The 24731-nt window shown below is 39.4% G+C and overlaps 1 pseudogene; it reads left to right on the top strand.

The window, feature by feature from the left end:
* LOC148138146 (putative G protein-coupled receptor 139) overlaps positions 1–24731 on the top strand; it is a 55917-nt pseudogene that overhangs the window by 18911 nt on the left and 12275 nt on the right.

Genomic DNA, 24731 nt, shown 5'->3' with positions numbered 1-24731 from the left:
TTGTGGTCTCTGCTCCCAAAGGAATCCCCCACCGCAAGCTTTACTACATGGCCAGGCTCGTTCCCCAACACCAGGTCCAATATGGCTTTTCCCTCGTCGGACGATTGACACACTGGCCTAGAAAACACTCGATGCTTTTACAAATTCTGCCCCATCCAGACCTCGAACACTTGTTGTATCCTAGTCAATGTTGGGAAAATTAAAATCTCCCATCACCACCATCCTGTTGAGTCGACCTGATCTGTTTACCGATTTGTTCTTCTACCTCACGCTAACTGTTGGGAGGCGTGTAATACAGTCCCAACAATGTAACTGCATCCTCTTTATTTCTCAGCTCCACCCATAACGCCTCACCATACAAGTCTTCCATTATGTCCTCCATTAGCACAGTCGTGATATCATCCCCCACCAACATTCCAACATCTCCCTCCACATATTGCTTCCGTCACTGTCTTGTCTGAAGCAGCAGGTCTCTGTGATTGTAATAGTGCCATACACCCAGGCACCAATCCAAGCCCTCTGTTCTTCTGCCTTACCCACTATACTCTTGCAATAAGAATGTGAACTTCAGACCACCAGTTCTTTAGCATTCATCTGCTCTCTGCCTACTCTTCTCCTTATTAATCTATCTTCATGATTCTTCCAGTCTCCAGTTTCTACCTCGCTGTCTACTTGGCTACTCTTCTGGTCCCCAGACCCCAGCCACATTAGTTTAAAACCTCCATATTAATTGGCTGTTGCAGTAAAATCACTTATGACTCACGGTTTTTGACAAGAGAAAGAGTAAAAATTTGCATTTTTTAAACTGATCCACTAATGTCATTACATGATCATTCACATTTCACTGTATTGCAACGGTTCACCAGCAGAAGTAGAAATCTTTGTAGTTACCATGACATGAAGCGAGATATTGCATCAAATACACTGATCACTTCGTCTCACCTTATTTATCTTTTTCAGAAAGTCCCTTACGGAATTAGGACAAAAAACAGAACCGTTTGTATGAAACTCCATTCCATCAAAATTAAGCTGTGGCATTTGTAATTCATGGCCTACTATACACCGCAACAGTCCATTTGTCCACTTTCGATCACAGAGGTTTGGAGATGCGGAGTCCAAACTTTCAAAATAACTTATATGACGGTGATTACTACAGCTTAAACATCCCTAGGTTGTCAAAGGAAGACATTCTCAGAGTGGAGCGGTGAGATCAAACATATTTCGCTGTTATCAACAATCCACCAAACTGGGGATCATTGCTCCTGACTTCAGAATGTGATAGAAGCAGCAGTCCCCGTTAATACGATAAAGGTGATAATCTAATTGAAAAGCAGCGTGGTAGGATATTTGAAAAGGAGCACTTCCGTTCCTTCTGCTTTATTCACTTTTCTCTCGCTTTTCTTTTTTCTTTATCCCACATTTGAACTTTCCGCAGCTCTATATTTGGCCTCTCTGAGCCGGGGCCCAGCCTGGTCTCAAGACGGCTCTCAGCCTGGTCTCTCAGCAGTTCATGGCAGTATCTCGCCTAGGCGTGCGAGTGGATCCTGCCCATGTATGTGCCACAGGCACCAGCGGTGATTGGATCGGCGAGGAGAAACATGGACCGCACATGCAGGAGAAATAGCATTCAAGCAGCAGGATAATGGACATTTCAGGCATCAGCCCTTCATCAGAAATTTGCAATCGAAAAAGTGGCAGTTTCAGCAGCAGCCACCTTACTTTGGCAGTGGCGTTGAGAACAGGCAGCAGAGCGAGGTAAGTGGTGGACTTTTAATATATTCCTTTGTTAACACAGTTTGAATTGCGAGAAACTTAATTGCTAACTCTTTCTTTATTTTTCTAATATTCTATGAACTAAAACATAACCTTTACAATTCTTGTTTCCCTTAGTATTTTGTACATTTTTATTTAAATCATGGTACTTTATACCTAAGACAACGTCATGTGTGGTAAGATTGGTCAATTTTCACTGTACTCCTGTAATTCTATACTTGACCACACATGACAAATAAATCTAAGTAAAATAATCGATTATTCAGCATTAACTAGAACATAGATCTTTTTAAAAGTGTGAATGTGACATGTCCATGCAAGATTGAAACAGTGGATTAAGTCATCAGTGTGACACGGTGCTAAAATCAGTGAAACACAGACATAGAAAAGCGCTATCGTTACAAAATACTTTTTTTGTTTCTTTTTTATGTTTTCTTGCATTCAGTCATGGCGTCAAAGATCACCGGGGCTGGCAGAATTTGTTAAACTGACATGTGGACCACACAACTGACATCGGTTTTAACTCATGGATAAAAGCAAATTACTGCGGTTGCTGGAATCTGAAACCAAAAGAGAAAATGCTGGAAAATCTCAGCAGGTCTCGCAGGTCAGTTTGACTCGAAATGTCAGCTCCTTTCTCTCCTTACAGATACTGCCAGTCCTGCTGAGATTTTCCAGCATTTTCTCTTCTGGTTTCGGTTTTAACTCAAACGGTTCAACTTTAGTCTGAGCATGCAGTTTTAGAATATCAAATCTAAATTTGCCGATTCAGCCCGAGGTAGTTATTGGAAAAATCAAACAGTTCATTACACATTCGCATCTACATGCAAGTTATGGAGTGAGACATTTTTGCGGTGGAGCAATCTGTGGGTTTGCAGTTAAAATAAGATCAGTAATGATTTCATCGAATGACAGTACGAGCTGGAGTTACATAGTGGTCAATTCCCTCAACTCCACATCAAAGCAATTTATCTTACTTCACTCTACCCTGTTCGCTTTATATGAATGGATTCAAAATCCATATCTTTTCACATGGATTTTTCACGATTTCTGAACAAGTATGTCTTCCCTTATCTCGGGAATTTTTATTGGATTTTGCTTTCCTTCGCCAGCTCCGAGTTAGTCCTCTGAAGTGAGGATTTTCTAAGCTTCTGATTATATATTTGTTGAAAATACCTAAAACTACTGATATGGAGTTATGTAGCCGGTGAATCGGTGGCAAACAGAGCACGTTAAGGGCAATGTTTTCATGAAAGACTAAGTGGAAAGCAGGGTCGTGATAAAAAAAGAATTGAAGGGAGAATTAGAGCACTCCATCTCCAATGGTGCACACCTCTCCCTGAGACACTGCTAGACACTGCCTCCACCCTCTTCAAGGAATCCCTCTCTTGGCTTTCATGACTAATATAAAAAGGATAAATCAATTTTAGTATTCTAAAATAATTATCCATCATTTACCCAGTTCAAGGTTCGGATGGTATTTAACATCTGTGTCTGGTTATTTGGAAATCTGCATATTAATGTTCTGAACTTCTTTCACTCTGAAACAATAGCAACCAAAAATAATCGAACACAAAGGAAATACAAAGCAAAACATTTCCCACATTATACAATAAAGAACCCCCAGAGCATATCGACTCAAATTAAGTTCAGAGTGAAGTTTCCTATTCTTTGTTTGCATCAGAACTTCCAGGTCTGGTGGAGCTTGGTGATTGCTACGAAAGACACTTTCCCATGTTCTGTCCAAATATAAAATTCTGTAGAAAGCAGATACAGCATTTGTTAACAGACAAAGTAAAGCGATCTGTAATGTACTGTAAACTAAGGCGCTGTTCTGCCAAATAATCTGAGCGCTGCTTTTGAAATAAAATGAAGAACACTCATAAACAACATAACATTATTCAATATATAAGGTGGTCACATCAGTGGTCATGTCAATTCCAACCCGTGAATTACGAATCCAGCTAACCACAATATCCAGTCTTATCCCTTTATCTCTCTCGTTCCAATGCGTTCACTGCAAATTAAGGTTATTTTATCCAGTAAATACAATGAATGATATTCAAGAGGGAAGACTCAGGAATCAGATCGGAAAGAGTGAGACGTAAGGAAAAGATTCAATAAATATTAAAGAAACACTTGCTATTTTACTGTAGTTTGCGAATGGACTTCATGATAATTTGTTCTTAAAGTACAGGTATCAACTTTGATTCATTTCGTAAGACTGTTAAAATTGCAGAGGGAACGTCTGAAAGAAATCAATTGATATATTTGCATGGATAGACAATAGACAATAGGTGCAGGAGGAGGCCATTCTGCCCTTCGAGCCTGCACCACCATTCATTATGATCATGGCTGATCACCCTCAATCACTATCCTGTTCCTGCCTTATCTCCATAACACTTGATTCCACTATCCTTGAGAGCTCTATCCAACTCTTTCTTAAACGAATCCAAAGACTGGGCCTCCACTGCCCTCTGGGACAGAGCATTCCACACACCCACGACTCTCTGGGTGAAGAAGTTTCTCCTCATCTCTGTCCTAAATGGTCTACTCCTTATTTTTAAGCTGTGTCCTCTGGTTCGGGACTCACCCATCAGCGGAAACATGTTTCTTGCCTTCAGAGTGCCCAATCCTTTAATGATCTTATACGTCTCAATCATATCTCCTCTCAGTCTTCTAAACTCAAGGGTATACAAGCCAAGTCGCTCCAGTTTTTCAACCTAAGATAGTCCTGCCATTCCAGGAATTGACCTCATGAACCTACGCTGCACTCCCTCAATAGCCAGAATGTCTTTCCTCAAACTTGGAGACCAAAACTTCACACAATATGCCAGGTGCGGTCTCACCAGGGCCCTGTACAGCTGCAGAAGAACCTCTTTCCTTCTATACTCAATCCCTCTTGTTATGAAGGCCGGCATGCTATTAGCTTTCTTCACTACCTGCTGTACCTGCATGGTTGCCTTCATTGACTGGTGTACAAGAACACCCAGACATCTTTGTACTGCCCCTTTACCTAACTTGACTCCATTTAGATAGTAATCTGCCTTCCTGTTCTTGTCACCAAAGTGGATAACCATACATCTGTCCACACTAAACTGCTTCTGCCATGCATCTGTCCACTCACCTAAAATGTCCAAGTCACTCTGTAATCTCCTAACATCCTCTTCACATTTCACCCTGCCACCCAGCTTTGAATCATCAGCAAATTTGCTATCGTTACTATTAATACCATCTTCTATACCATTAATATATACTGTAAAAAGCTGCGGTCCCAGCATTGATAGCTGTATTAATGCTGCGCTCTATACAGAAAAATGTTTGTTGTCTTGAACTGATTCAATCATCTAATCTACGATTTCTACCTTTACATTTACATTCACAAAGGTTTGATTAGTTTCAACTGAAGTGTTGAACCAACCACAGCAGAATATTACATTGAGTTCAAATCGAAAGAAGGGTTATTTTGCAACTATAGACAGATGATACAGATAGGATGTCACTTCTGGGGCATCACTTGCAAGATGTATTACAATACTTTCTAAATTCAAAATTCTGTTTTGAATGTTATGTTTGCACAATCAATGAAGCATCTCAATCGTGGGCAATTTTCCACTGAATATAAACTTGATCGAGGTATTAATGCACTGAAGTTAAACACATTTCAGAAATTTGAATGCATCACAATTTACATTTTTCGATATGAATATTTTTCAAGTTCTCTTATCACAGTAAATATTCTAACATCATGCAATGTCTCAAAATACATTAGCGTCATTGGTGTATCTTTGTTACAGTTTTTCATCTGCACTAATATTGAAGATGCAGCAGATTAATTTTGGAAAGCAAGCTTCTTCAATCAGGTACAGCAAATTATAAGGTAAAATATCATTACAGTTAATTAATTAATTAATGTTGTTTTCCAGTATGGTAGAAAATCCACGTATCTTCAGTTGAAATATATGAATTGCAGGAATTCTCGTCCACTCACTGATCCCAAAAGAAATGCAGCCGAATCTCTCTCGACCAATACTGACTATGTATTGATTAATATTTGCATATTAAGATAGCAGCATAAGGCATTGTCTTTGCTGCCTCCAGATGGATGAACCACCAGACACATATTTCCTTCTGTCTTGTCAGCCTTCCACAAGAACCACTCCGGCCAGTACCCCATTGTCCATTCCCAATGCAACCCCCACAGCGTCACGACACCTTCTGCTGCAACAACAGAAAGTGTTACACCTGCCTGGTGACTTCCTCCCGTCTCAGTATCTATGGGCGCAATCACATTTTCCAGGTGAAGCACTGCTTTACCAGAACTTCACTCAGTATAGTCTTCTATGTTCGCTACTCACAATGTAGGGTGCTCTACATTGCGGAAACAAAGCATAGAGTGTGCGACTGCTTCCTGGAAGGCAAATATATGACGCACAAAACAAATTTCCCGAGGTTCGCGTTGCCTAGCAATTCAACACAGCGCATTGTTCCCTGATCAACATCTCTGCAGTGCTTCAGCGAAGTTCAGCGTAAGCTGAATTGTCAGAACCTCATTTTCCGTTTGGGAATACGGCATCCTTCTGGGCTCAATGATGAATTCAACATTTTTAATGGTTGAACAACTTTCCACGTTTTCCTCCTCCGGGACACACCAGGCCTTGTTATCACAGACTATTGTCTACAAAAATGCACATGCAATTATTGTCCAGTAAGAGTCCCAATTAGCTGTTGCACATTTACTTAGGGGGTGATCGTTATCCACTTTGTTTTCTGCACATCAGTTTTGCAGACTCTCTATCTCTATCTCACCACCTATTGTTTACTTCTAACCTTGATGCCTTACCCTGTCTTCTAAAGTTCGAGCCTCTCTGCTAATTGAAAATTCTATTAAAAGCTCACCTTGCTTCGTACTCTGCTAAATGTGACTGAATTACTGAACACCCTTGATTTCCACTTTTTGTGGAAAAATAACTATTTACTTACTTATCTTAAACGCTAAACTAAAACGACTGAGAAATCCGAGCTTCCTTTTTGCCAACTTTTCCCTATCTGACTCCATCTGGATTACAATGCTGCTCCAATTGGACAGTTATTAAACATTAAATTGGAGTCTCAAAGTTCATCCAGTCTCTGAGCAGTCTTTGTTCCAGTCGTCCGAATCTGCTGTTTTCTTCCAACGTACCAATTGTTCTGTCTTCTCTTTGGGACTTCTTAATCTTTACAGCAATTTTATTTGTATAACGTTTCTTGTTACCTCTCAAAGAGGGTGCCTTCTGGGAGATTTACTTTGAGATCCCCTTTCGGATGGCAACTCCTTTCCGATTCGATGGGTAGTTGTCTCTGACTAATTTGTCTCTGACTGATTGGTCCAATTTATCAATGCAGTGATATTCAAATTCAATAGCTTTTTGGTATCGTGGGCACACATTAAAATAATTGGTTAAATTCAAACCCGGTGCCTTCACATCAAAGCACTCCAAGCTGATTCTTAAGTATTATCAAATCTCAGCACACTCTGCAGATTTTTGCGTGAGTGTTGCACACAAAGACACAAGTAGTTACCTATGCACATATGAAAATGTACAAATCAACCATTTGAAACTGTTTTCTCAGTCCATTTTGATTCATGCCGTAATTCGTTTTGCAGCTTTAGTGTAAGTGAAAGTTTTGTCAGGTAAATCGAAAGATGCTTAATGGAGAAATGTATCGTTTGGAACTGGAGTCAGTTATGTTCCAGAGTCGATGACGTGGTGAGATTTCCTCTTTTAAAAGACTTACTTCGCCATTTGGTATTTTATATGTATTTATCATTCCTTGTCATCATTATATTTTTATTTTAAGGTTACTTGCATGCTTTAATAAAATTTCAGATTGAGTAATTAATGCCTGGCAAATAAATTGCTTCGATTGATCTGTAATTCGACGGGATATTTCTTTATGTTAACTGGATAGTGTTGCTGGAGTCGGATGTCGTTGAATCCCCTTATTATGGAAGCATGCAATTCAGCCCTTCGAGTCTATTCCATCGAGTTCAAAATGCATTCGACCCAGACCAACATTAACACTGCAATTCTCACGTCGACCGCATCTAGCCTACACATCCTTGGACAATTGTCAATGGATAATTCACGTAACCTGCAAGTTTTTGGATTCTGGGTGGAAACCAGAGAACCTGAAGGAAACCCGAAGATGCATGGAGGTAGTGCACACTCCACAAAGGCAGTCACCCAAGGCTAGAAACGAAGTCGTGTCCCTGATACTGTGAGGTATCAGTGCTGAACACTGAGCCAACGTACCGCCTCAATATATCTGGATTAATTACATTTACCCTTTTAACTTATCCTTGAAAAATATCTGACAGTCTGTCTTGATATGTCTCACTGATTTGTTTTCATATTTTCTTTTCCTTTATTTGAAACTTGGACAGCTTTTCATTCCCTTGAAATTGATTTGAACCCAATAAATATTTTCTTCAATTCTTGCAAATCACTTCCTTTGGCATAACACAACCTTAAAAATAATTTAGTAGACGTCATTGATACACATTTTCGATTGAGTTTTATTTCCTTCAAGGTATGTATGTCTAATGCAGACTGTATTGAATTGCTTTTAAATATTAACCATTTAAGTACACCGTCAAAATTATTAATACAATATTTTATAAATTCTAATTTGGAAATTATACCTGTTTGACTAAAGATTGGGATACAGACTCCCTTCTGCTGCTTGCTCAGGCAACTCATACCAAACAAGTAAAACACTCTCAGTGAAATGTTTCCCCCAGGTCGCTGATAAATCTTTCTAGTTTCACCATGAAATTGTGTCCTCAGGTTTTGCCCTCTCTGAAGCTTGGGAGAAGACTTCAGCTATTGTGATGGTAGTATGGCTTTAAGTGATGTTTTTTGTTCTTTTTATTGCAATGAAGAAAGATTGAGACAGACTAGTTGAGTAGCTTTCTCTGCACTCAATAAAATAAGCAGCTTGTAAGATACATATAAAAAAAAACATGTTTGCAACAATAAGCAGTCTCAATATTTGGGGTCAATTTCCCACGGAATATGGACTTTTTTTTCCAAGTTATAAACATCAGTAGCATTTTTTGGGTTCTTTATTTTGAATCTGGAACTTCATATCCTTCTCCCTGTTTAAACTAAAAGCTTGTATTCTCTTCCTGCCACTAAAACTGGCATGAGACACAATCGGCTTTGCTGAATTTGCCTTTGCCAAGGTGTGCTAATGGGATGTTACTATATTCCAACTGTTAATAAAGAGTTGCTAATGTGTTATTTTGTAGAGCATTTGGTAGAGTGACAATTAAGCCAGTTTTTTTTTATTTTTACATTTTCTGCATTTTACTTACAGCACGTGAATAAAGTGTTTTATTTCAACGTTCGTAGATTGATGAATCGAATTTCACCCACAACAAAACTTTTTACATCAAGCTTTAACTTCAGAAATAAACAATCTGCAGTTAAGGCTATCGTTTTAGTATATTTTGAGGGGTATGTTCTGGTACAGAAAACTATCCACCATAAACCTCTATAAACTCAACCCAAGGTAAAAATGAAACTCATGAGGAGAAAGTGAGGTCTGCAGATGCTGGAGATCAGAGCCGAAAATGTGTTGCTGGAAAAGCGCTGCCGAAAATGTGTTGCTGGAAAAGCGCAGCCGAAAATGTGTTGCTGGAAAATCACATTCCTGAAGAAGAGCTTATGCCCGAAACGTCGATTCTCCTGTTCCCTGGATGCTGCCTGACCTGCTGCGCTTTTCCAGCAACACATTTTCGGCAAAAATGAAACTCATGAAAGGGAAAGAGAATAAAAAAAAAGCTCAGTGTTTTCAATGCAGAAAGTAGGCCATGTCAAATCACAGTGCTGATGGGTTAGAAAACGCACTCGGAAGAATAATGTAGGAATACCGGTAAAACCTGTGAATTTGGTTGAAGTGGTCAAGGAAATCACAGTGGAGGCTGAAAACTGCACCAAAATGTGATACTGTTTTGGAGCAACAAGTGCCAGAACGTTTTGAACAAATTACTTGTGAAGGTAAGGTTTGCTCGCATAGGCCAGGAGTAGCAGGTAAATATGTTACAGTATGAAGAGATACTGAATCATGTCCATGTTGGATGTTGACAGGTGACGAGATATGCAAATCAGATAGACTATTGCCAGAAAAAGTGTTGGTACGTGGAATTAATAATGAGACAGCAAATGGTCAATTATGCACGATGAGATTAGAGTTTTCAGTGAAAATTCGAATAGTTGTTTGCAGCAATACTGAAATAACTCTCGGCTCCAGGAATATAATTTATCCCTTGCTAATGGTAAAGAAGGATCACAGGTAGGAGTGCTAATTACTGTGGTGGAAAAGCCAGTAGAAAGTCAGGCGATTGAGGTATTATAAGGAGAGTTTGGGGATTTTTCCTGATAATAAATTCATAAAGCCAGCATTTGAAACACAAGGAGGAATCAATTAATAAATATCAGGAAATTGCAATGGAATTATCACATGCCACGTTTGATCCAATGGTTAGGACAAAAGAAGAACAGGAAGCAGACAAGAAATGGAAAGCTCGCATTTTTGCTCGCAGAGATAAAGTTTTACTGTTGCTTCCAGTGATATGTGAACATTTAGAAGGAAAGTTTAGTGGTCCTTATTAACTCGAAAGGAAATTGAGTGGAGTGAGCGATTTGTTAACGAATCCAGGCAGAAAGTAATCTCAGAGTGTGTCATGTGAATGTCCTCAACAGTTATTTTGACCGGGAAGGAAAGCAAAATGAGAATGTGTTCCTGGTTGCAAGACGCAGTTATGAATCAAGTTCAGAGAATTTGGAATTAAGCAATCTTCAAATTGAATCGAACAATGAGCAATCTGGCAACAATTGGAATAAATCATTGAGTTGCTTTCCAGAGGGAAACCGAAGTGGTGTGGAACAGTCATTGCTATCGCATGTGGAAAAATGTGGGAATATGCTGGGAAGTGCTTACCAAATTATGCATGATATAGATAGAGGAAATACTGTTCCAATTTAGCTAATTTGTATGGACAATACACACTGATGTTGGCACAGATTGAGAAAAACGTGAATGCACGCTCCAAGACAACATAATCGAAGTAAGATGCATTGATTGGAGCTCACTCTTGGCAGTGGTGCCAATACCAGATGGTCCCCATACATCATGTGTGTACTGAATGCAAAGTCAATACAGTTACAAAGGCTGATTCATATCCGATTCCACATTTGGAATACTGTATTGAAAAGGTGGGACAGCCAACTTATGTTTGCAAGAGGATGCAGTTAGGTAGCTTGATCTGAAAGAGCGAAGACAGTTGCGGCTTTGGTAACACAGAATGGACTGCATCAATTTGGTATGAAGAGTGTACCAGGCATATTTCAAAGACTAACCAATAAAGTATGTTTTTGGAGTAACCAATTGTGTGGTATATATCAGGGAACTGGCAGGTTTCAGTCACAAACGGAAATATATGTTGCAGCATTTTTTCAGAGGTATTCACTTGAATTTGGGAGTTAGACTTTGCAATAAACCAGATGCAGGTGAATTTGCTAATGCCCAAGATATGTTCCTGGGCCGTGTTACCAAAATGATCATTTGACAAAAGTAATTAGAGAGGTTGCAATTCCAATAACGAAGAATAAAAGTTATTTCCTGGGATTGAGTGCGTTTGCCAGAAATTCGTTCGGAACTTTAGCAGTGTGGCTGCTGCCCTCTTTGAATTGCCAAAGGAATATAAGACGATTCGGTGGATAGTCGAGTGTCTGAAAGCTTTATTAATCACTGCCCACGTGTGAGCCAAAACTAATTACGCAAAAGCATTCAAGTTGGCTATCACTCCAAGTCAGGTGGTTGTCGGTGCAGTGCTCTACAATAAGACGACGGCAAGATAGAAAGGCCTATCTGATATTTCTCCATGAAACTGAACATTCATTTGCAGAAATATTCGAAACTTGACAAGGAGTCTTTGAGTTTGGTGTTGGCTTTGCAACATTTCAATGTTAATGATCGCGGTAAAGTGTCTGAGACAGTTATATATACTGATTATAATCCGATAAAGTTTTTGGAGAAATTTAAGGGCAAAAGCCCAGACTGTATAGATGGAGCTTATTGAATCAGCCATTCAATTTAAACATTGTGCATGTTCAAAACGACAAAACGTTATTGCTGTCACTTTGTAGAACGTTGTGTGAGAAACAAATGCAAGTGTTTTTGGTGGAAGGAGTAAAGTGTCTGAAATAGAATATAGTAGTAAATATTTGCGTGGTTATAGTCAAATTAATTAAGACTGATAGCTTTAAAAATGAAGCCATATTTGTATATTACTGATTCGTTTTTAGTGTCAAGTTTGAAAAGTTAGTTGTCATAACTTTTTACTTTAAGAGAGATCATAAAAGCAGAGACGCAGTTATATCTCGGAAGGAGACTAGTTTAACAATGACAGTGGAATGGCCAGTTCTCCCAATTCGGGTATATTCTAATTTGGTTAATTTGCAGCCCAAAAGCTGCTGGAGGCGGAGCAGAAGCTATTGTAGTGTAGAAACGTTCCAAATCTCAACACATGTTTGCTGACTGGCATTCTGTCTGAAAGCACCTTGGAAGATGTTTCCTGTTGTATGTAAGAGCCTGTGTCTGAATTTATCATTTATCAAGGGGTGTGTTTATGCGATGTTACGGAAATTAGAACAGCTCGGTAGTTACAATGTGGTATGGTGGCTCTGTATTTAGCAATTCTGCTGATTCTGGCCTTGGGCAACTGTTTGTGTTGAATTTGCACATTCTCCCCGTTTTTGCGCGGATGTCTTCCAGTGCACCTGTTTGCTCACACAACCCAAAGATGTGAATGTTATGTGAATTGATCATGCTGAATTGCCCATAGTGTTCATGGATGTGTCGACCAATTACATGAGTAACTAGTCTACCCATCCCAGATAGCTGCATGAATGTGTCTTTCTCCAATAAGGACTATGCCAAGTACAAACGATGGTCAGAAATAATTGTGACTCTAGTGGTGAATATCAGATATAAATAAGTGCATCATAATCCTTATTTCAGAAGACAGTGTCAGTAATTCAGTATTCTTATTGAAAATGAATGCTCCTGCAAAATTGATGATTGTTTTACTCTATTACTCTGACCTTGCAGATTTTTGAGGACCAGGTACATTATGAGAACACAATATATTTGAAATACTGATGCTTAAACGTGTGTTCGCAAAAAATGTTTTATTATATTAATAGCTGTTTGATAAACTTGGAATTTAATCAGTGGAGCAGTGTTATAGGTTTACATCGTTCTGTTTTTCATACATTCAGAAAGAAAGTTAGCTGACTCTCCGAGACAGTGAGCACTGGCAATCAATGGTATTCATTCTCGTATCGAAAGGAAAGTTTACAATAACAATCTTGTTCCCTCACATAATTAGTAAGTACATATTCGCAATCATGTCTATCTCTGTATTTCGCACGATTCCTTTAACACCATTTTTCATTTCTAGAACTTACTTTGTAAATTTTCGTGAAATATGTGCACAGTTGGCTGGGACAGCATGCGTTCCCTTGCCCTCAATACCCTTGATGTGTTATCTTCTCAGTTTAAACCAGTGTTGTTCATTTTATGAAAGCACACCGAAATGTGATGATGGAGGCAGTTACAGACTACTGAAATGGCGGCACGAAAGGACAGGAAATATGTTTCCAAGCCAGGAAGATGAGTAGCTTGCAGAGGACCTTGCAGATGTTGCTATACCCAGTGCTATGCCGTCTTTGCTCTTCTTTCAGGTGGTGGTCAGGGTTTAGAGAGTTTTGTTGTAGCTGTCATTGTGAATTTCTGCTCTGCGTATTGCAGATGCTATATACGCAGTTACTTCTGGAAGAATTGAATGAACATTGTTATAGTGACACGCAAGTGAGCGACGTCTTTTTTCCTGAGATGCAGTCAAGGTTATTCTTGAAACTCTGTGCATCTTGTCAACGTTGCATTGCACACTTTCTGCCTTGCAGAAAATGTGCAAGAATTGGAATTCATCAAGTGTGCTATGCAATCAAGTACTGCGTTGTTGTTTTGCTTCAGCTGGCAATTCTATAGAACTTGAGTGGCAGGAACATTTGCCACTTTCTTGACCTAAAGCGAATTTATGTGTTTCAGGATCTGATGAGCTGAAGATGACATTTATCTTTGAGCGATCATTAACGAATGCCCCAATTCTGGCCTTATATTTGAGAAAGGAACGTTGACCTCTGAGCTGAAGAAGGGTTTTTCATGTGTCTGAGGCTATTGTTATTGTTTACCATGATCAGGTATGACGCAATGTGCTTTCTGTAACCATTTTAGTATGGTTACTCTGTAATATTTGTTTCTGAAATGGATCTCAATTCCTTATGTTTACACCAAACTGTAAGTTTCTAAATATAATGATCCTGAAATATTTCGCATCCTGGGTTCAATTATTATTTGTGACGTATATTCTTGTCAATAAACCGTTAAAATTACATGAATAAAAGATTGATTTTGTTGGTTAACTCCAGCATATATAGTACAAATTCTGTGCTATCGTTTTGCTGAATTAAGTGTATTTTTTCCCATTTGATTTGTCTGTCTGTGTGATGCTGTATCTGAATGTTTGACTCTCTCCCGCTCACACTTATTTTCTCTGGCACTTTGTCTCTTATAGCCAATCTGGTGACGATAGTGTTATTTTCCCGAGGAAGATGTGGTCTTTCAGGATGCATCACTCAATGCCTTGTATCTATGGCAGGAATGGATCTCCTAGTTATTGTCGTTGCAGTGATTTTACGTCGGCAGCTAGTTTACTGAACACTACAACAGGATGTCGTCTGATAATTCTTCTCATTCTACTGTTCCCGAAACTGCTCTGCCTGTTTGACTGTCGCTTTTACCTTTGATCGATTTATAACCATTTGTTACCAGAAGATGAAAACGAAATACAACACAGGAAACGTAGCATCTGTAGTTATAGGAGGATTCTGTGTTCTATGCTGTTTGATAAACATTCTATTTTGTCTCATACATGAGCCCTCATATATAATTGATAAAATAGGCTGGTACTGCAGCATAAAGATATCTATTACACGTCGGTTGCATGGAGATTGTTCGAAACGTTTGACCGCATTCAAACCGCATGTCTCCAGTTCCTCCTTATTTTGCTGCTCAATGGAGTGGCTGTCACATACATTAGAGTTGCTACTGGAGTCCACAGGAGACCCCGAGCCAACAGGAATGAAATTAGTAAACGTGACACTGAAAGGGTAGAGCAGGAGAAAGTCAATCATTTTATTATTTCTCATTTTAGAAAGTTTCCTCCTTTTATGGCTGTTGGACATGTTATATTTTCTCCGTGTACAAATTTCAGGTGGCAGCTAGTCGATCGGTTCCAATCTCAATGACTCAAAATTTATTCTGCAGGAAAGCACATATATGCTACAATTCTTAAGTTCATGCACGAATACGTGTATTTATGCACTGGCACAGGCAACGTTCAGACGTCAATTGAAAGATGCTTTCAAATACCTCTTCAAGGTTATTACAAAATGTAAGAAACAGTAAGTCCAATTGAATAACTTGATGTGACTTTAACATTTCACGAATCCCACAGACAGAACCATGCATCTCTTGCTCAGCAATTTTTACATGTGTATCATCACGAATCACAGGCTTGTTAATTCACACGAATGGCAGGTAAATCAACCCACAACATTGTTTAAAATATTCGTGGAATCCACTTGTGAAGAAATTGTTTCTCAGCTTTTAGTCTCTGCCCCTTACCGCAAAACCTCACCAAAGAGATTTACTTTTGAAACGGAGTTGATTGACTTCTGTTTCAATTCTGAATGAGAGTATACTCATTGTCTCTGTGAAAACCAGTGACAAAGAGTAAGATGATGTATTTTTTTAAATTGCGTAAATGCACATGTGCACACCAAGATTGTTTCTTTTTCAAAACGTCAGAAATACAACATTTTACGGTTTTGTCTTGATATTCTTGGAGCCGCATATCTGAGAAATACGAGAGAAGCTATTCGTAATACAACTCGTATGCACCCAGCTGTCAAGCAACATGCGTTAAGGTTGATATTAAAATTCCATTGATGTAACATTCGTATAACAATAATAAAAATAATCATTTCCAGATATTGAATGATTTTCTTGTTATCCCCTTAATATGTGGAGGTGCCGGTGATGGAGTCTGGTGGACAAAGACAAAAATCACACAATACCGGGTTATAGTCAAACAGGTTTTATTTTAAACAGAAGCAATCACATAAATGCACATGTGCATTCCAAGATTGTTTCTTGCATAAAACATCAGGAAAAGTGCAATAACTTTAAGATTCTATTTTGACTTTCTTGAGGCTTCATACCTGAGAAATACAAAAGAAAATGTTCGACAAATAACTGGTGTGCACGTATCAGTCAAGCGTCATGTGTTAAGGTCGATATTAAAGATCCATTGATAGAAAACTGGCTGATAATAGCAATAAAGAAATTAACATTTCCAGACGCGAAGACATCTTCTCGTTTTCCCCTTAATATGTGGAGGTTCTGGTGGTGGAATCTGACGGACAAATCAAATATCACTTAGCACCAGGATATAGTCCAACAGGTTTATTGGAAATCATTAGCTTTGGGCGCTAAATTTCTGAGGAAGGAACGGCAGCTCAGAAAGCTTGCAGTTTCAAATAAACCTGTTGGACTAACACCGGGGGCCAATGACATTTGGCTTTCACCTAACTAACCATTCGTCAGCTGTGTCACCGACAATTAATTATGTTTTGGAATTTGACGTAGCCAACAAAAGGAGTAAGAACATGCAACCTTTCCCATTCCATTAATGTCATTACAAGCTGAGACACATTTCAAGTACTGTTTTCGCAACCTTTGTTTGGCAGAAGGAGATGCATTCGCAGTTTTCTTGACATGAAGTGTGGTGTTGCCTTGAATGCACTGAAAGCTTTCTCTCACCGTCATATTTTTTATTCAAAATATCTTCCGAAAGATATTATGGCAAAACTCAGAAATGTTTGTATAACGTAACATTCTAGCTCAATTAAGCTGTGATATTTGCATTTCTTGGACTCCAATCTATTGCAGCAGTCCATTTCTCCAAATTTTGTTTGTGCAAGTTTCGAATTTGAGAAAGAGTTTGGAAAGTTCAAATTAGTAAAATAAATCAGATGACTGCAGCTGGTGGTGGTCAAACAACTCATTCCCGGTTTATGAAAACTGGAAATCCACGGGACAGTTTGATGAGACGAAGGATATTTAGATGTCATGAACGATCGTCACTCTGTCAAAGTGGGGATCCTTCCTTCTAGCTTCACAACGTGACAGTCACAGCAGTCTCACTGCCTAATAAAATTGATAATCGAGAGTAATAACGGAGGAGGAGGACGCCCCAACGGGAGCTCCCATGATCCTGTTTTATTTCTTACTCCTATTTCTGCTCTTTTAATTTCTTTTTTGTTTCCTTTTTTTCTCTGGGTCGGTCTCAGCCAAGTTTCTGTTTGTCTCGTGGTGGTTCTCAGTCTGGTTTACAACTGTTCATGCCGAGTCCTTTCCCGTGGCTCATGGCCGTTCCCTGCGTGGTTTCATGTGGTGTATGGCCGGTCCCAGCCTGGTATCTCAACAGGTCATGGATGCTCCCGACCCTGACTCTCAGCAGCTCTTGGCGGTCCAAACTGTTTGAGTCAGCAGCTCCTGGCAGTTGACGCCTGTTTCTCGGTGGCTCATGGTAGTTCCCGGGCCGTTTACTTGACGGGTAATGGCAGTCTCAGCCTGCTCTCTCAGCAGCTCATTGCGGTCTCAGTCTGTTCTTTTAGGTACTCATGGATGCTCCAGCCTTTCGTCTCGGCGGCTCATAGCGTTTTCAGCCTGTTCTTAGCGGCTCACGGCACTCCCAGCCTTTTCTCTCAGCAGCTCATGGTGGCGCTCAGCCTGGAGTTTTGGTGGCTCTTGATGGGCTGGTTTTCACTGGCTCATGGTGGCTCTCAGCCTGGTCTCTCGACAGTTTCTCAGCAGATCTCTCAGCGGTTCATGGCAGTATCTCAGCTGCAGTGGCGGGTATGCATGGGGCTGTGTCGAGAAAAAGACAGCAGACCGACATAACCAGAGGAGTCATGAAGGACTATTGAACATTCAACTTAATCCTTTGTCATCCGAGTTGAAACTACGATATTTTAACGTAAACTATTACTGATTTCATTATGTTTCCAATGTTCTATGAAGGAACACTCAGCTGTTTAATTCTTGTTTCTCTAACTACTTTTTACCTGACATTTTTTAATGTCATGGTAATTGGTACTTAAGATGGCGTCATGTGTTACAATATGAGGCAATTCTCACTCTTCTTCTTAACTTCTATACTCGACTACACGTGATATTGATATCTAAAAAGATGGAACTTTCAGCACGAATTAGAAAAGGAATCATTTGCAACAATAAGTATGACATGACCTTTCAGGATTCAAATAGTTGCTCAAGTTTTGATTGTGAAATTGCACTTAAACTTGGAGCATCATTCACAGATCACCTTTCCACTGTTGCAAAAGTTGTTTTTTTTTAAATAAAAATGCGACTTCAGGACATCTGTCATCGAATCAAAGAGCATTGGAATAGGCAGGATTGTGGAATTGCCATCACAGCCATATCATCCCTCATCTTATCTAATTTTGGAACTTGGCGTAATGGGCCATACGACTTTCTTCGTTTTTTTTTGTTCAACTCATTAACTTGCATTTCAGACTGAGTAGTTGTACAGATAATAAAAATAATTTTACCAAATGTTTCCGAGTTAGTTATTGGGAAAATCAACCATCCTTCATTCAAAATTGCCACTTATACACAAGCAACGAAGTGAAAAGTTATTGAGGTGACTGGAAATCTGGGTTTGATATTATAATGAGATCAGCAATGACTTTACCGAAAGACAATGCAATCTGGGGTTACACAGCTTTAACCTTCCTCAACTCCATTGTTTGGTAAGCAATTTATCCTACTTTATCTAACACGTGGTCTCCCCTTTTGAATTTATTAACCGGGTGCTCCGGTTTCCGCCCACAGTCCAAAAATGTGCAGGTTAGGTGAATTGGCCATGCTAAATTGCCCGTAGCGTTAGGTGCAGGGGTAAATATAGGGGTCTGGGTAGGTGTGCATCGGCAGGTCAGTGTGGACTTGTTGGGCCGAAGGGCCTGTTTCCACACTGTAAGTAATCTAATCTGATGGATTCAATGCACACGTCTTTTCACACAGACTTTTCACCATTTCTCAAGTTATTTGTTCCCTCATCTACTGTCCTTTATTCGTTTCTTTGTACCACAGGACACTGGCTATAGGCAGTCAGGTGGGAGTCAATCCACTGAACTGAGAGGAATCTAATACCCTGATGTCAGCTACATAGGGTGACCAGGGAACCATTCTAAAGCAGAACCCACCATTGGGAATGCCGAGGTAAAATAAAAAAATGATGGGGTGGGTAGTCATCAATTTACAATAGAACTGGAAGGAGAAGTAAAGCACTCCACATCCCGTTATGCACACCTTTCCCAAAAGGAAATGTTGGATATTGCATCCTCCCGGCTGTTATCAATTGATGAAAAGGTAAGACTGCTTGCATTCGAATATAATTTATCGCCATCCAATTCGGTGAAAGTTTGGATGACTTAGAAAATTTGGGAATGGTTATCTGCGAGTCTGGGAATTCATGTTTCGATCTCCTTATACTCTCAAATGGCAACAACAAGAAAATATTCGATGCATGCTGAACACAAATAAAGTACAGAACAAAACTCTTTCCAACTATACAATCAAAAATTCCCAGAGCCTATTGGCACAAATTAAGTTTTTCTCCTCATTCTTCCCAGTAGAATTTCTAGATAGTCACAATATCCAGTCTTATCTCCGTATTCGTCTAACGTCAATATGCTGTTGCAAATTAAGGTCAGGTTATCGAGTAATTGCAATGGCTCGTTGCAGAGAGGGAGGACTCCGGAGTCAAATCGGAAAGAGTGAGAGGTAAGGATGACATGCAGGAAATATCAAAGAAACATTTGTTATGACACTACATTTTGTGATTAAACTTCATGTTTATTAGCTCTAAGTGCAGATAGCAACTTTTTTTCTTTTCGCATGATTGCAAATATTGAGAAAAATATGTGTGAGAGGAATTAGTTGATATATTTGCTTGGGTATCTCTATTAATGCTGCACTGTTTACAGGTAGCTATTTAGTTTATTTATCTAATTCAATTGTCCAATCTTGAACTTCTACTTCTGGATTCATACTGATGAATGCCTCATTGATTTCACGTAAAGTGTAGAAGTACCAACAGCGGGAGAAAAATGCACTGAGTTCAAATGGAAAGAAGGATTATTTAAAGAATATTGACCTATTTTCTAAATAAGAAGACGCTTCCAGGGCATTACTGGCAAGAAATGCTCCAAATATTTCTGAATTTAAAATTCTGTTTTGCATGTCACTTGAACATAATCAATGAAGCATCTCAAACGAGTTCAATACGCCACGGAACGGCAATTTGGTTGAGTTTCTAATGGACTGAAGCAAAAGAAATCTCATAATTTTGAATGTATTAAAGTGTACATTTTATAAAATGCATGTTTTCAAGCTTTTGCATTTCTATAATCCTTCTAAGGTTTTGCAAATATTTCAGAATGTGCTTATAATATTGACGTGTGTGACAATGTGCTCCTTTAACAAGTCATAACTGAGGACTGCAGATGCTGGAGGACAGAGTCTAGATTAGAGTGGTGCTGGAAAAGGACAGCAGGTCAGGCAACATCCGAAGAGCAGGAAAATTGACGTTTCTGGCAAAAGCCCTCCATCAGGCTTCATTCCTGATGAAGGGCTTTTGCCAGAAACGCCTATTGTTCTGCTCCTCGGATGCTGCCTGTTCTGCTCTGCTTTTTTACAGCACCACTCTAATCTGGACTCCTTTAACAAGGTTAAGTTACCCTTGTTTATTTTTTGAGCAGGTTGTAAAGACACAGGTTCCAAAATGTCTGGAGATAATCTACTTGAAAATCTTTCAAGTTCAAAAGAAAACACCAGGCCAAAGAAAGGGGAGTGACCAGTTCTTCCCGATTAGCTTTTCTGTGGTTTCAAGTCGTTTTGACAAGCACTCAGTTGTGCAGCTGCTGAACGCAAAGAAATTGGGCCATGCTGATCCTCCCTGCCTTTGACATCTCTCCTGCAAGATGTCTGTTTTATTTTTCCTTTTTATGGCATTAGATGTTTATGGAGATCGTTGCAAGTCGTTGGAAATGCATCACTACTTTTGATAGCCTGTTCGAATAGCTTACTTATTGTATATTCTATTCTCTTTTGTCTGTGTTTCGTTGTGAAAATTGCAAATGAGTTCTGTTTTGTGTAAAACTGAGTGGATGGGTCAAGACTCTTGCAAAATTTGCTTAACGTCTGCTTAACAAAACTAGGAAGGTTAAGGGGTTATTTTCTTGAAGTGTTTCGAGGGGGTCTGGCCTCGTCCGAAATACGTGCCTTTGTTGCATTCTATACACCTGCACTAAGGTTGCAGACGTAGCAGGTGAAATGCACAAAGCAAGCTTCTACTAGCAGTTAGAGTCATAGAGATGTACTGCATGGAAACAGAACATTCGGTCCAACCTGTCCATGCAAACCAGATAATCCCAAAACAATCTAGTCCCACCAGCCAGCGCCCTCCAAACCCTTCCTATTCATATACCCATCCAAATGTCTCCTAAATGTTGCAATTGTACCAGTATCCACAACATCCTCTTGATATCACATAATATATTATTTCGGTTAAGGAATGAATACCGTCCTCATGTACTGGAGCGAGCCCACCGTCTTTTTGAAAGGATAATTGGCAGAATACTGCTCCAGCCAAAGATCAACATAAAATGCGTCTGACGCTGTCTCGACCAATAGTAGGAGTTGTGGTCATTATGATTTGCATGTTATTTCACGATTATTAGCCACCATTTCTGCCATCTCCAGCAGGATTCAACCAATAGACATATACATCCTTCTCTCTTATCAACCTTGCGCAAGAAACAATCCCTCTGGCATACACTGGTCTCCTCCTCATTCACTTCTGACATCACCCTCCACCATATTGTGACATCTTTCCCTGCAACCACAGGAGGTGTAATGCTTGCCCGATTACTTCCTCCCTCCTCAGTAACTATAGGCTTGAACATAACTTCCAGATGAAGCATGCCTTTACGTGCACTTCACTCAGTATACGAGTATAGTCTTCTGTATTTGCTGCGCAATGTAGTGTGCTCTATCCTGCCGAAACACAGTATAGACTGAGTGCCTGTTTCGTTGAACACAAACGTTTTGTCCACAGAGCAAAATCCCTGAGTTTCCCGATGTCTGGCCCTTCCAAACGTCACATTCCTCCTTGTTCTCTATTTTTGTTGCATGCTTGCTCTTTTGTTTCAGCGAAGTTCAGATCACGTTGCATGAACACCACCTCACGTCCTCCTTGGTAAGTCTGCAGACTCATGTTCTCAATGTAGAGTTCAAACATTTTAGGGTCTGAACGAACTTCCACGTTTTCCTCTGGCACCACACACCAGGCCAAGTTATCATGTAGTCTACAATTATGCAGAACCCATTTTTAGACACGAGTTCTCCCCATGAGAAACTGTATATTTTCTGAAGGTGATTGTTATCCATTTCTTTGTCTGTCCAACAGGTTTGCTTTCTCTCTTGTCTCGATTTCTCCACCAATCGTTTACTCCTAACCCCGTTCCGTTTCTCTACCTTCTGCATAAAAATAATTTTCTTAGCTATCATCAGTACCTTGGAGGGCCACTGGAGCCAAAGAGTTAACCCTGATTTGTCTACACTGATGCTGCCAGACCTGCTGAGTCTTCCCAGCAATTTCTGTTGTTGTTTCTGATTTGCAGCTTCAGCAGTTCTTTCAATACTTTTCGATTTTTTTGCATGCTATGACTGCATTTTCTTCTGTTTGATTTTTCCAGAATCTCGCAAATTATAAATGGCTTGACGTCATTCTTATCGTGTGAGTGTTGCTAACCAAGATACCACTAATTGTCTATCCAGAAAAAAGAATGATATCAACCACCTCCTTGAAACTTATTTTTTGTCAGTCCATTTCGTTTCTTGCTTCAGTTCCTTGTGCAGCTTTCTTACAAGTGAATTGTTGGTGAGGCATTTGAAAAAGCCTTAATGAAGAAGTCTATCACTTTGAACTGGAGTCACTTCTGTTCCAGAGTTGATGTTGTTGTGAGATTAATCATTTCAAAATAATTTACTGAGCCATGTGGTCTTTTATATAGAAATTTAATAACTTACCATAATTACATTTCTTATAAATTCGTATATATTAAAGAAGATCAGATTAAGTAATTGATGTCAGGGAAATATAATTGCTTAGAATCTCCTGTAATTCGACATTTTTACTTCTTTCTTCATATTCATTGCTACTGGAGATAGATTTCATAGACTCCTGACAGCATGGAAGCAGACCATTCTGCCCATTGAGTCTACACTGACCCTCTGAAAACCCTATTCAGACACTCCCCATCAAGTCCTGCATTTACCATGGCTAGCGTTACGAGCCGGCACATGCCTGCAAACTGTGGGCAATTTAGCTTGGTCAATCCACTTCACCTGTACATTTTTGGACTGTGGTAGAAAACCAGAGCACCTAGCAGACACGTGTGCAGGCGCAGCAAGACTGTTCAAACTCCTCACAGTCAGTCACCCGAGGCTGGAATCAAACCTCTGTTCCTGGTGCAGTGAGGCAGCAGTGCTAACCACTGAGCCACAGTGCCACTCTGATGTATCTGAATTAATTCGTTTTAACCTTTCCATTTATACTTTTAAAATTTCTGACCGTCTGTACTGATATGTCTCGCTGTTTTGAGTTCATATTCTGTTTTCTATCTATTTTTCAAACTCGTGGTCATTATTTGATGCCTTTGAAATTGCACTCCGTCCTGAGAAATATTTTCTGCCTTCGGTCGAGGTCAGTACGTCCGGATAATACAACCTTAGTACTAATGTGTCCTGATTGACATTCTAGATTGAGTTTGTTTCAAGGTTTGTATTCTTGTGGAAACTATGTTGAATCGCTTTTAATACCCGCCATTTCTTGTTCACAGTCAAATCTGTTCATGCATTTTCTTCATTCATCATCATCAATTTTAACAGCTGACAGAAATCTGTCACCCGTTTTTCAGATTTATGCAATGCGTCTTAAAAATGAGCCTGACCACTCTCCTACATGAACTGGAATACAAATACATAAATGCCAACATATGCGAAATCTTAATCGGCGTCAAGATTAATTATTTCATTTTGTTATTATAAAACGATTTAAAATATGTAAAAAACAGAAATAGAATATGAAATTTATATAAATTATTCAGACGTCGTTCAATAAAGCAAAAAGTAACTGCTTAAATTTCCACCATTCTGAAGACTTTCTCTCCTTTTCTCCACAATGACTGATGATACCGAGTAGCACGATTTAGAATTGAGCATGTCGGTTTTGCAAACTTCAGTCAAATCGAACAACAAATTTAGTGCACCTTTTTGTCAAGCCAGACAAAGTAAAAGTTTAAACTGACAATTTTTGCTCTGTTTTATTGGATGTTCTCCCTGCACAACATGTTCACATTGATGAAGTCTTCTCGAGTCTGCTGATCAAAATTTGAGCAGTTGGAAGAGATTAGGTGAATGAGTTTTTTAGATGATGGTTCGGCTGAAACACTATGCGCATATGAGACAAACAGACAAGACGTGAAGAAAATGACAGGAAATTCTGCGAGATCCTTGAATAATTCTATAATAGAATAATGTTATGATAGATTTTATATACGTATTTATTCTGCTTCTCCAAAAAATATTCCGGCCACATACAGAGAATTCGTTTTCAGCACAATAAGTGCAGA

The sequence above is a fragment of the Chiloscyllium plagiosum genome, unplaced genomic scaffold, assembly GCF_037043375.1.
Source record: "Chiloscyllium plagiosum isolate Xiang-an unplaced genomic scaffold, Cpla_swu_hap1 HiC_scaffold_41, whole genome shotgun sequence".
Classification (NCBI taxonomy): Eukaryota; Metazoa; Chordata; class Chondrichthyes; order Orectolobiformes; family Hemiscylliidae; genus Chiloscyllium; species Chiloscyllium plagiosum.
The sequence above is the reverse complement of the archived record's forward strand: the minus strand, read 5'-3'. Positions and strand labels throughout refer to the sequence as shown.